Below are 9,157 nucleotides of genomic sequence, written 5' to 3'. Positions count from 1 at the left end.
TCATCATAATTAATCATAATGATGTGGGCACCCAGAGGCTATGAACACATTTCTTGTAGGAGGGGAGTGAACCTCACTCTCCCACAGTGTCAGGAACTATTCCTATGCCCCTCACTCCCACCCCCTCCGCTTCCCTGAAAACCTTCAACTCTGACCATCTGGAGACTACAGCAGAAACGAGTAAATGAAAAAGCAGAAGTGGCCTGCAAACCACTCCATCACTGTGTTGTATTACTCAGAAAGTTGTGAAAGTTTTTACTTAGTTATTAGGAAAGTGGCTAGGAAGGAAGTGGGGTTGTTTGCTGAGAAGGGATAAGATGCTCAGATATCCTCTGACCCAGGTGCTCCCAGGAAAGGATCCAGCAATGCTCACCATCACAGCCACAGAGCATGCTGAGGAAGGGCTGCCGGATGGAACAAAGCTGTGCCTTCACTTCATGAGCTTTTCTAGGCCAGGGAAAATACATGTACCCAGCTTGGTATTTGATATGGGCTCAGCAAATATGTGTTAAATAAAGGCGCAGATAAATTCAGTTTAGGAATCAGGCTAACCTTATTTTATTGAACAAACTGTAGGTTACATAACTGCCTTATTTAACCTTCAGCAGAACCTTGGGAGTGTCAGAAAGGTTAAGAACTTGCTCAAAGTCACACAGTAAGTAAGGTGAGGAGTCAAGATTTGAATTTAGATGTTAATTTGTGTCAAGTTTTTCCTACTACACCAAGCTGCTCATTTTCCATCCAGCCCAGTGTTCTGCTAACAGCCCAGTAAGAGCATCCTAACCTCCTCAGTGTCTATATGGAAGATTATGTATGTGTCAGTGTCTCTTAGGAGCTGCTCTCTCCTTTTGTATTTAGTGGAGCAAGCGCTGTCATTCATCTGTCTAAGCTCTTAAGGAATTAAACCACCTATCAAAAGAGCTGCTTTTAATAGTTTCCCAAGTTTCTAACCTGCCATGGTAAACTGTGCTTTTATTTGTGCCAAACTTGCCTGCTGCAATTTCAGAAACAACCCTCTCCTCCTAGCATCTCGGGTTCAGGTGCCCAGGCTCCAATCTGCCTTCCCCACCCACCTGGCCACCTCTCTGTATTCTGGGTTGAAGAATCCCAGTACTTACTACCTGCCCTTATAAGGTTATCACTTCCCTCTCCTCTGCTCAGAGCTTCCCCAGATCCTCTGCATTTCCTTGAAGCAGGAACAAGAGCCAGATACAGAGATTCAGCACAGTAGCACAGGCACAGAACCCCAGGAAAAGGTCTATATCAATTCTCGGTCTCCTTCCTAGACCATGATGTAGCCCAAATCATTTCTCTTTTTGTCATTTATTCTAAAAAGTATTAATCTATATTTGCCAATGTGCTGTATACTAACTATGACTGACAGGTACTTATTTGGTTTTTTTTTGGCAAAATTTTCCCTAATGGTTTGACTACTCAGAAGTACTTGAAGTCCATGGACTTAGAGATTCTGCACTCAAATCAACCAATGCAATGAAAGCAACCTCTTTTGAGGTTCTAGAAGCTGGCTTCTGAGTTAGTTTCCTTCCCTTCTGAAAATCAGAGAAGAAACCACATCAGAATTTTAGAGGCTAGAAAGCAGAAAAATGAGTGATAATAAACTATGCACTCAAGAAAGCCAGACTTGAAGCTTCAGTGTGGAAAGCTGAGGACCCAGTTTGTCCAGAGAACCCTCAAAGGGCTCATGAAATGACATCAGGTACCTCTGGAAATAGGGGAGGGGACTGAAGCAAAGAAGAGTTAAAGGCTCTTTGAGAAACCGCTGGACCCCAAGAAGTTCTCCTGACTCCATATCACCAGGCAACTGTCTACGTCCCACCAGTCAGGACATTTATTTTCTGAAGAGGACAAAACGGAGTTTCAGGCCTAGGGGACACTAGGCACCAGGCACAGCTAAGGACAAGGCTACAATTCTAGCATAGAGAGATTGAGTGAACATATGTCTACTGAATGGTGAGGCTCCAGCCTTCTTCCCATGGAGCTCTCAGCATGCAGGTAAACAAACCTTTATCCTCTGGGGAACAGATAGGAAGAAACTTCTCTGGGGAATCTGACAAGCCCATGAGAAAAGACCTAAATAAACTGGCACTTATCATCCAAACACCAGGCCAACCTGATTACCCTACTGTGAAACGCACTACAGGCTCTGTCAAGTACAAGCACAGAGCTTTCACTCTGATTTTTAATCTCCTATTTTTAAATATTATTGGACAACAGAGATCACCAGGGAAAAAACAAAACAAAACAAAAAACCTCTAACACAAGTGTTGGAGACCAAACAACAAATAATCAACAGAAGAACACAAATTGGAAGAAACAGACTATTCATAGAGAAGAAAACTTAAAAAACAAAAAACATTGCTGGGCAAGGTGTCTCATGCCTTTAATCCCAACACTTTGGGAAGCCAAGGCAGGCAGATCACAAGGTCAAGAGATTGAGACCATCCTGGCCAACATGGTGAAACCCCGTCTTTACTAAAAAGATAAAAATTAGCTGGGTGTGGTGGTGCACGCCGGTAATCCCAGCTACTTGGGAGGCTGAGGCAGGAGAATCACTTGAACCCAGGAGGCAGAGGTTGTAGTGAGCTGAGATTGAGCCACTGCACTCCAGCCTGGCAACAGAGTGAGACTCGGTCTAAACACAAACACACACACACACAAACACACACACACACACACAGTATCATTAATGCCTCAGAGAAGACCAGGAGCAGTGGTTCACGCCTGTAATCCCAGCACTTTGGGAGGCCAAGGCAGGTGGATCACAAGGTCAAGAGATCGAGACCATCCTGGCCAACATAGTGAAACCCTGTCTCTACTAAAAATACAAAAAAATTAGCTGGGTGTGGTGGTGCACACATGTAATCCCAGCTACTCAGGAGGCTGAGGCAGGAGAATTGCTTGAACCCGGGAGGCAGAAGTTGTAGTGAGCCGAGATCGCACCATTGCACTCAAGCCTGGGCGACAGAGCAAGACTTTGTCTCAAAAATGCAATAAAGTAATTTTCTTAAAAAGGAACAACTGTTTGAAAGTACTAGAGAGCAGCCAAAATGAAGCAAAAATTGGAGGGGCTATGAACCTAGAAAAAAGTGAGACAAGGCAAGAAAAAGTGAGACAAGATGAGAGCCACTCTTAAGTGTCTTCCCTGTGAGCACGTTCATGCAATACAAGATGAATTTGGCCCTGGCAGAAAGCCACAGTGTAACTGGGCTGAGGAAACAGAGGTCAGAGTTTGAGGCAGCCAATGAAGCTGGAAATTGAGAGAGGTGATCCTGCAGAGGAAGGAGACACAGAAAGGGAGCCCTCAAATCTACATACAAACTCCCCTCACATTATTTGCTGATTTCTGAACTATGGGTGAGATTCCCAGGAGCCCAGTGGAAAACATCAGCTAGAAGGCTCAAAGAGCTGAGCAGTAACTTCAGGAGCTGTCCAGTGCTGGGAAGACAGAATTTGAGTTCAAGTTTTGTGAAGTTAGAAGGGCTCGGTAAACAACTTGGTCTTTTCATTGAAATCCCATGGGACTAAGGCCAAAATTGAAATAGGTAAGGCTTAATAAAGCTTTAAATCAAGACTCCACAAAATCAAAGTGATCCACCAATGTAACTCTTTGCTAGAACAAAACTTACCACTCTGCAGAGGAAAATAACAGAATCCTGAGTCTCTATAACTCATCATGTCTAATGTATATGCATTTTAAAAATGATTAGACATAGCCAGGTGCAGTGGCTCACACCTGTAACCCCAGCACTTTGAAGGCAGGTGGATCACCTGAAGTCAGGAGTTGGAGACCAGCCTGGCCAACATGGTGAGACCCCCCATCTCAACTAAAAATGCAAAATTAGCTGGGCATGGTGGCACATGCCTGTAATTCCAGCTACTCAGGAGCCAATGCTAGAGAATCACTTGAACCAGGAGACAGGGATTGCAGTGAGCTGAGATTGCACTATTGCACTCCAACCTGGGCAACAAGAGAGAAACTCTGTCTCAATAAATAAATAAATAAATAAATTTAAAAAAAATTTTTAAAAGATTAGACACGAGAAACAAGAAAATGCAACTCATAATCAAAAGAAAAAACAGTCCATAGATAATGGATAATTAAGATGTTAGAATTAGGAGATATGGACTTAAATATTTACTATAAATGTGCTAAAGAATCTATAGAAAAAGATGAATATAATGGGTGACAAGATGGTGAATTTTAGAAGTATAAAATAACTAAATGGAAATCCGAAAACTGAAAAAGGCAAAATCTAAAATGAAAAATGTGTTGGATGGGACTAATAGCAGATTTGATACTGTAGAAGAAGCAATCAGTGAACTTGATGACAGAATGCTAAAAATCATCCAAAATGACAAATAGAGTACACACTGTATGATTCCATTTATATATAATTCTAGAAAATATAAATGAATCTATAGTGGCAAAAAACACATCAGTGGTCGCCTGGGGGTGAGGTAGGGGAGATAGGGAGGGCTGGTGGCAGGATTAGAATGGGGTACAAGAAAACTTTTAGGGGTGATGAATAAGTTTATTATTTTGACTGTGGTGATGGTTTCCTGGTGTATATATTTCAAAACTTATTAAATTGTATATTTTAATAATATATAGTTTACCAAATGACAATGATATCTTAATCAATATTTAAAATGGTATTGAAAAACGGCTGTATAGGTATAATGTAGATACTGAAATGTAAAAAATGGTAATGAAAAATGGCTTTATAGGTGTGATATAAACAAGCGCTATGGGAGTTATGGAATAGCTCGTTATATATTGGTCAAGAAGAGAGATTCTGTTTTCTGAGGCCCGCTCTTGAGGCTTTAAGAGCCCCAACAGTGTAACAAGCACTATGGGAGTGAAGAGCCAGGAATTTCCATTGCACTTGTTATACTGTTGGGGCATCTTAAAGCTTCAAGAGCAGGTCTCAGAAAACAGAATCTCTCTCCTTGACCTTCTCCTGCCCCCCTTTCACCTGCTCCTTTTTCTCCCCAAGGCAGACCTTAGAAACCAAAAATATATGCTAATCTTTCCCACTGCTTTTCTGTCTTGGAGCTGTGACCTACTTTGTTGGAGCTCCCACATAAGACCCTCATTTCAGAAGGGGTCCTGCCTCCAGGAGGAAGGAATCCTGCGCAGAGAGGTCAAGAAGAATCTGAACATGGGGCCAGCTGCAGTGGTTCACGCCTGTAATCCCAGCACTTTGGGAGGCTGAGGTGGGCAGATCACCTGAGGTCAGGAGTTTGAGACCAGCCTGGCCAACATGGTAAAACCTCGTCTCTAATAAAAATACAAAAATTAGCTGGGCATGGTGCCGTGTGCCTGTGGTCCCAGTTACACAGGAGGCTGATAAGAGAATCACTTGAACTCGGGAGATGGAGGTTGCAGTCAACTGAGATCACACCACTGCATTCCAGCCTGGGTGACAGAATGAGACTCCATCTCAAAAAAAAAAGACAAACCTGAACAGACAAGACTTGTTTGGTGTGCCCCTCAGTCTATTTGTATCAGATTATATCTTTTTGTCCAATCACATTTCTACATGGTTGTTAATCATGCCTAATCAGTGAAGTCTCCATAAAAGGCTCAAGAGGGTAGTTTGGAGAGCTTCTGGAGAGCTGAACGTGTGGAGATTCCTGGAGGGTGGCGTGCCCAGGGAGGGCCTGGAAGGTACATACCCCTTTCTCATATGCCTTGCCCTATGCATCTCTGCATCTGTATTTGTCGTATATCCTTCATAATAGATGGGTAAACATGTTTCCTCCTGTTCTGTGATCTACTCTAGCATATTAATTGAATCCAAGGAGGGGGCTGTTGAATCCCTGATTTATAGCCAGCTGGTCAGAATCACAGGGAAAACAGCCTGGGGCTTGTGACTGGCACTAGAAGTTGGGTGGCAGTCTTGTAGGACTGGGTGAGAATCTATAGGTTCTGACACTCTCCAGGTAGACAGTGTCAGAACTGAATTGGAGGGAAAATCTCCACACATTTGGTCACAGAAGTCTTCTGTGTCGATTGTTGTTCAGTGAGAGAACAGAAAAATAAGCAACTGCTCTGAGTGTGTTTTTTCCCCTTAATGGGGTTTTAAAAATCTGTGCTGGAACAACATATGCTGACTTCAGAGATGCTGCGAGAATCATTCTATTTCAAGTTTAATAAAACCAGAAAAAAGTTCATTAAAAAAACTAAAAATCAGGGAAAAATAAAGAAAACTGTTGTCACCATATTAAAATCAAAGATTCCAAGACAAGGAGTATTAACAGAGATAAAGAGGACCATTTCAAAAGGACATTAAAATTCTAAATACAAATATACACAATAACATAATTTTTTAATACATGAAGCAAAAATCAACAAACTAAAAGGAGAAACAGACACATCTGGTTGGCATATAAAGTTGAAAAAGTCTCAGCTGGGAGCAGTGGCTCACTCCTGTAATCCCAGTACTTTGTTTGGGAGGCTGAGGCAGGAGAATGGCTTAAGGCCAGGAGTTCGAGACCAGCTTAGGCAACATAGTGAGAACCTTCCCCCCACCACCATCTCTGTAAAAATAAATTTTAAAAACTATTTTTAAAAAAGGTTGAGAAAGTCTTCCAGAAAGTAGAATAAAAAGACAGAGATGACAAGCTAGAGAGAAACAATAAGAAAATCAGAGGGTCAGTCCAGGAGGTGCAAACAATAGCCCACCCATTTTTTCCTGCTGAATGTTCAGTTCCAGATGACTTAAATGTGGTCAGCCCTATTTTCCCAAATACTTACTCTTGGTTTTGCTCACTGGCTGTTCTAGAGGGACTCACTCAGTTAAGCTGGAGTCAGAACATTACGTAAAAGGTCTTCTCAGATCTCTTCTTTGGGAACCTCTATCTAACAAAATTAACTTCAAGTCTGCACTTCGGCTTCACATTCATCACTTTTTAATATTCATTTATATGTTAATAGTTGCTGATAAAAGTAAATATTTGGCTGATAGAGGAAAATGAATAGATTATAACTCAGATGTTTTCTGAGCTTAAAGAGTGCTCTGTCATGTGAAAGGGAAAACAGAAAACAGTGAAATAAAATAACAGTGAGCAGGGCTGAGAAGCTTAAAATGAAGCCAGTGGAGGTTTCCAAATCAACTAGACTGTGACAAATCCTTCCATTTCCATTGCCCTGGGGGCTCTGCAGATTCAGAAGGCTTCTCCTCATTTCTTCACTAGGACCTGAACAGATTGCTCAGAGGGATGCCTAAATCAATTGGTTTCTGGGGTTGTTCTTTACTTCCCTGGGGTGTCAAGATCCATTACCATACTGATATCCCAATGGCTTTCTCAGACAGTTGTGCCTGCTCTTTTGATGGATGAGTCAAACCTCTTGTAAGTCAAATCCTCTTCTCAGACACTTAATCCCCTCCCTCTGTTGTCTCCTTCCCTTTCCTTTCCCAGACATCTACTCTTTCTCCCAAAACTTGTGAGACCTAGCTCTCAAGTCAGAGCTATACTTTCCTTCTCAGAGGTCACCTTCTATGAGTCACTGAGAATGAAGGAAGGGGGAAGCCTCTTAGGGGCTCACACACTAGTGCTTCCCTCAGAGACATAATAGAAGTACTCTCTGGGAGAAGCTGTGATATCAGTAAACCCAGGAATGGTCCCAGGGGTGGCTAATTTGGTATCCTTCTAGAATATTCCAAAACACCAAGTTGTTGACTACTTATGCTTAAGGCCCTTGGATCTGTCTTCCTCATGGCTTCAGAGGTGGAGAGATCATCTGCTGCCCTCAGACAATGCTTCAGTAGTCCCGAAACTCTCTCAATACATAAGGTATTCCACTATATTGCTTCCCATTCAGTAACCCTGGGGGCATAATAGTCCTCTATAAAATATTTTTTTGAATCTCAAAGGTTTTAAAAATATATTTAACCAGGTTATGACACTACACTTTGAGACAAGGAGGGCAGAGGTGAGTCTAGGGACACTTGAGTTCTTCCAGAGACAACGTTTTAAAAGATTTTTTTTTAACTGCAGTCTTTTGAAATGGCATGAATTTTTGACAGAAGGCAGCCTGGGCCTAAGCATGCCTAGGAGTGCCATCAGCTGTCCCAGGCAGTCTATTTTTATTGGACTTTGTGAAGACAGCAGATGCATTCCCAGAGCTCACTCACTGGTACAATGGCTTTCACCACCACCCATTTCCCAGGGTTGGGATGCCAACAGTTAGAATTGTTGAATCACTGATTTCAGACACAAGTCGTCAGAAGGACAATCTTCACACTCCAGATCATAATATTGTACTTACAGAGGCATCTACATTAGATACCCTCGTCATGGGAGACTAAAAAATGGTATTTCTCAATGCAGAAAATAAATAAGAAAAATAACCAGATCTACAGTGTACTCACATGCCCTAGGGGAAATAAGCCAGAGGAGAGCAGATTAAAAAGGGCTTTACTGTACAATTCATCATTTTCCCTGGCTCAGATGCCCTGACTCTGTCCCACCGAAAACTTACCTCTCTTCTGAGCCTGTTGCTGACATGCTGAGTCCTGCTTCAGTACCCCTGGGACAAAAGCCATGTCATCTTGGGAAAAGGCTAAGAGTACCTCCAACCAATGGTCTGTATCACTTCTCAAGGTCCCCATCTGATAAAGACTGAGACAGCAGGCAATCGCCTTGTCCCTGTGCATTGGAATGGAAGATCTGCTGACTGAACAAAGCTCAAGCAGCTGTCACTGCGGAGAGAACCAAGGGCATCTTCTTAAGGGTCAGGAGAGGATGAGAGGCCTGTACAGACCATCTGCCTTTCTATTCTCCAGGATTCTTTTGATTCAGCCTTCACTCTGAGTAAGATTCTACTGTCTCAGGGTCAGGATGTTCCATCTCCTCTACTGTAGGGTCTCTGATAGAAGAGAAGGAGACCTTATAAACCTAATTTCCTGCCTTTAATGATCCTCAAAATAACTTAATCCAAGGGCAGTTCCTCTTTATAGATACTGGGGTCCTCTAATGTACAAATATCCACTAGAACATAACCAGCTACCTTCAAGCAAATCCGTAAGTCATATTTTGAAAAACATACTTTTAGGTAAGAAATAAATATAGTTATAAAGAAGGTACTGATATATTATCCACATATAGTTCTCAGGATTATAAATATGGT

General features: G+C 42.2%; 1 protein-coding gene across 3 annotated transcripts in view; it reads right to left on the bottom strand.

Annotated features, from left to right (window-relative positions):
- MTA3 (metastasis associated 1 family member 3) overlaps nucleotides 1-9,157 on the bottom strand; it is a 190,684-nt gene that overhangs the window by 4,202 nt on the left and 177,325 nt on the right. The gene's annotated exons all lie outside the window — the stretch shown is intronic.

The sequence above is a fragment of the Aotus nancymaae genome, unplaced genomic scaffold (genome assembly GCF_030222135.1).
Source record: "Aotus nancymaae isolate 86718 unplaced genomic scaffold, 86718_ANA_hifiasm-v0.15.2.pri h1tg000057l, whole genome shotgun sequence".
Lineage (NCBI taxonomy): Eukaryota > Metazoa > Chordata > Mammalia > Primates > Aotidae > Aotus > Aotus nancymaae.
Note: the sequence above shows the minus strand (reverse complement) of the source record. Positions and strands in the feature narration are given on the sequence as shown.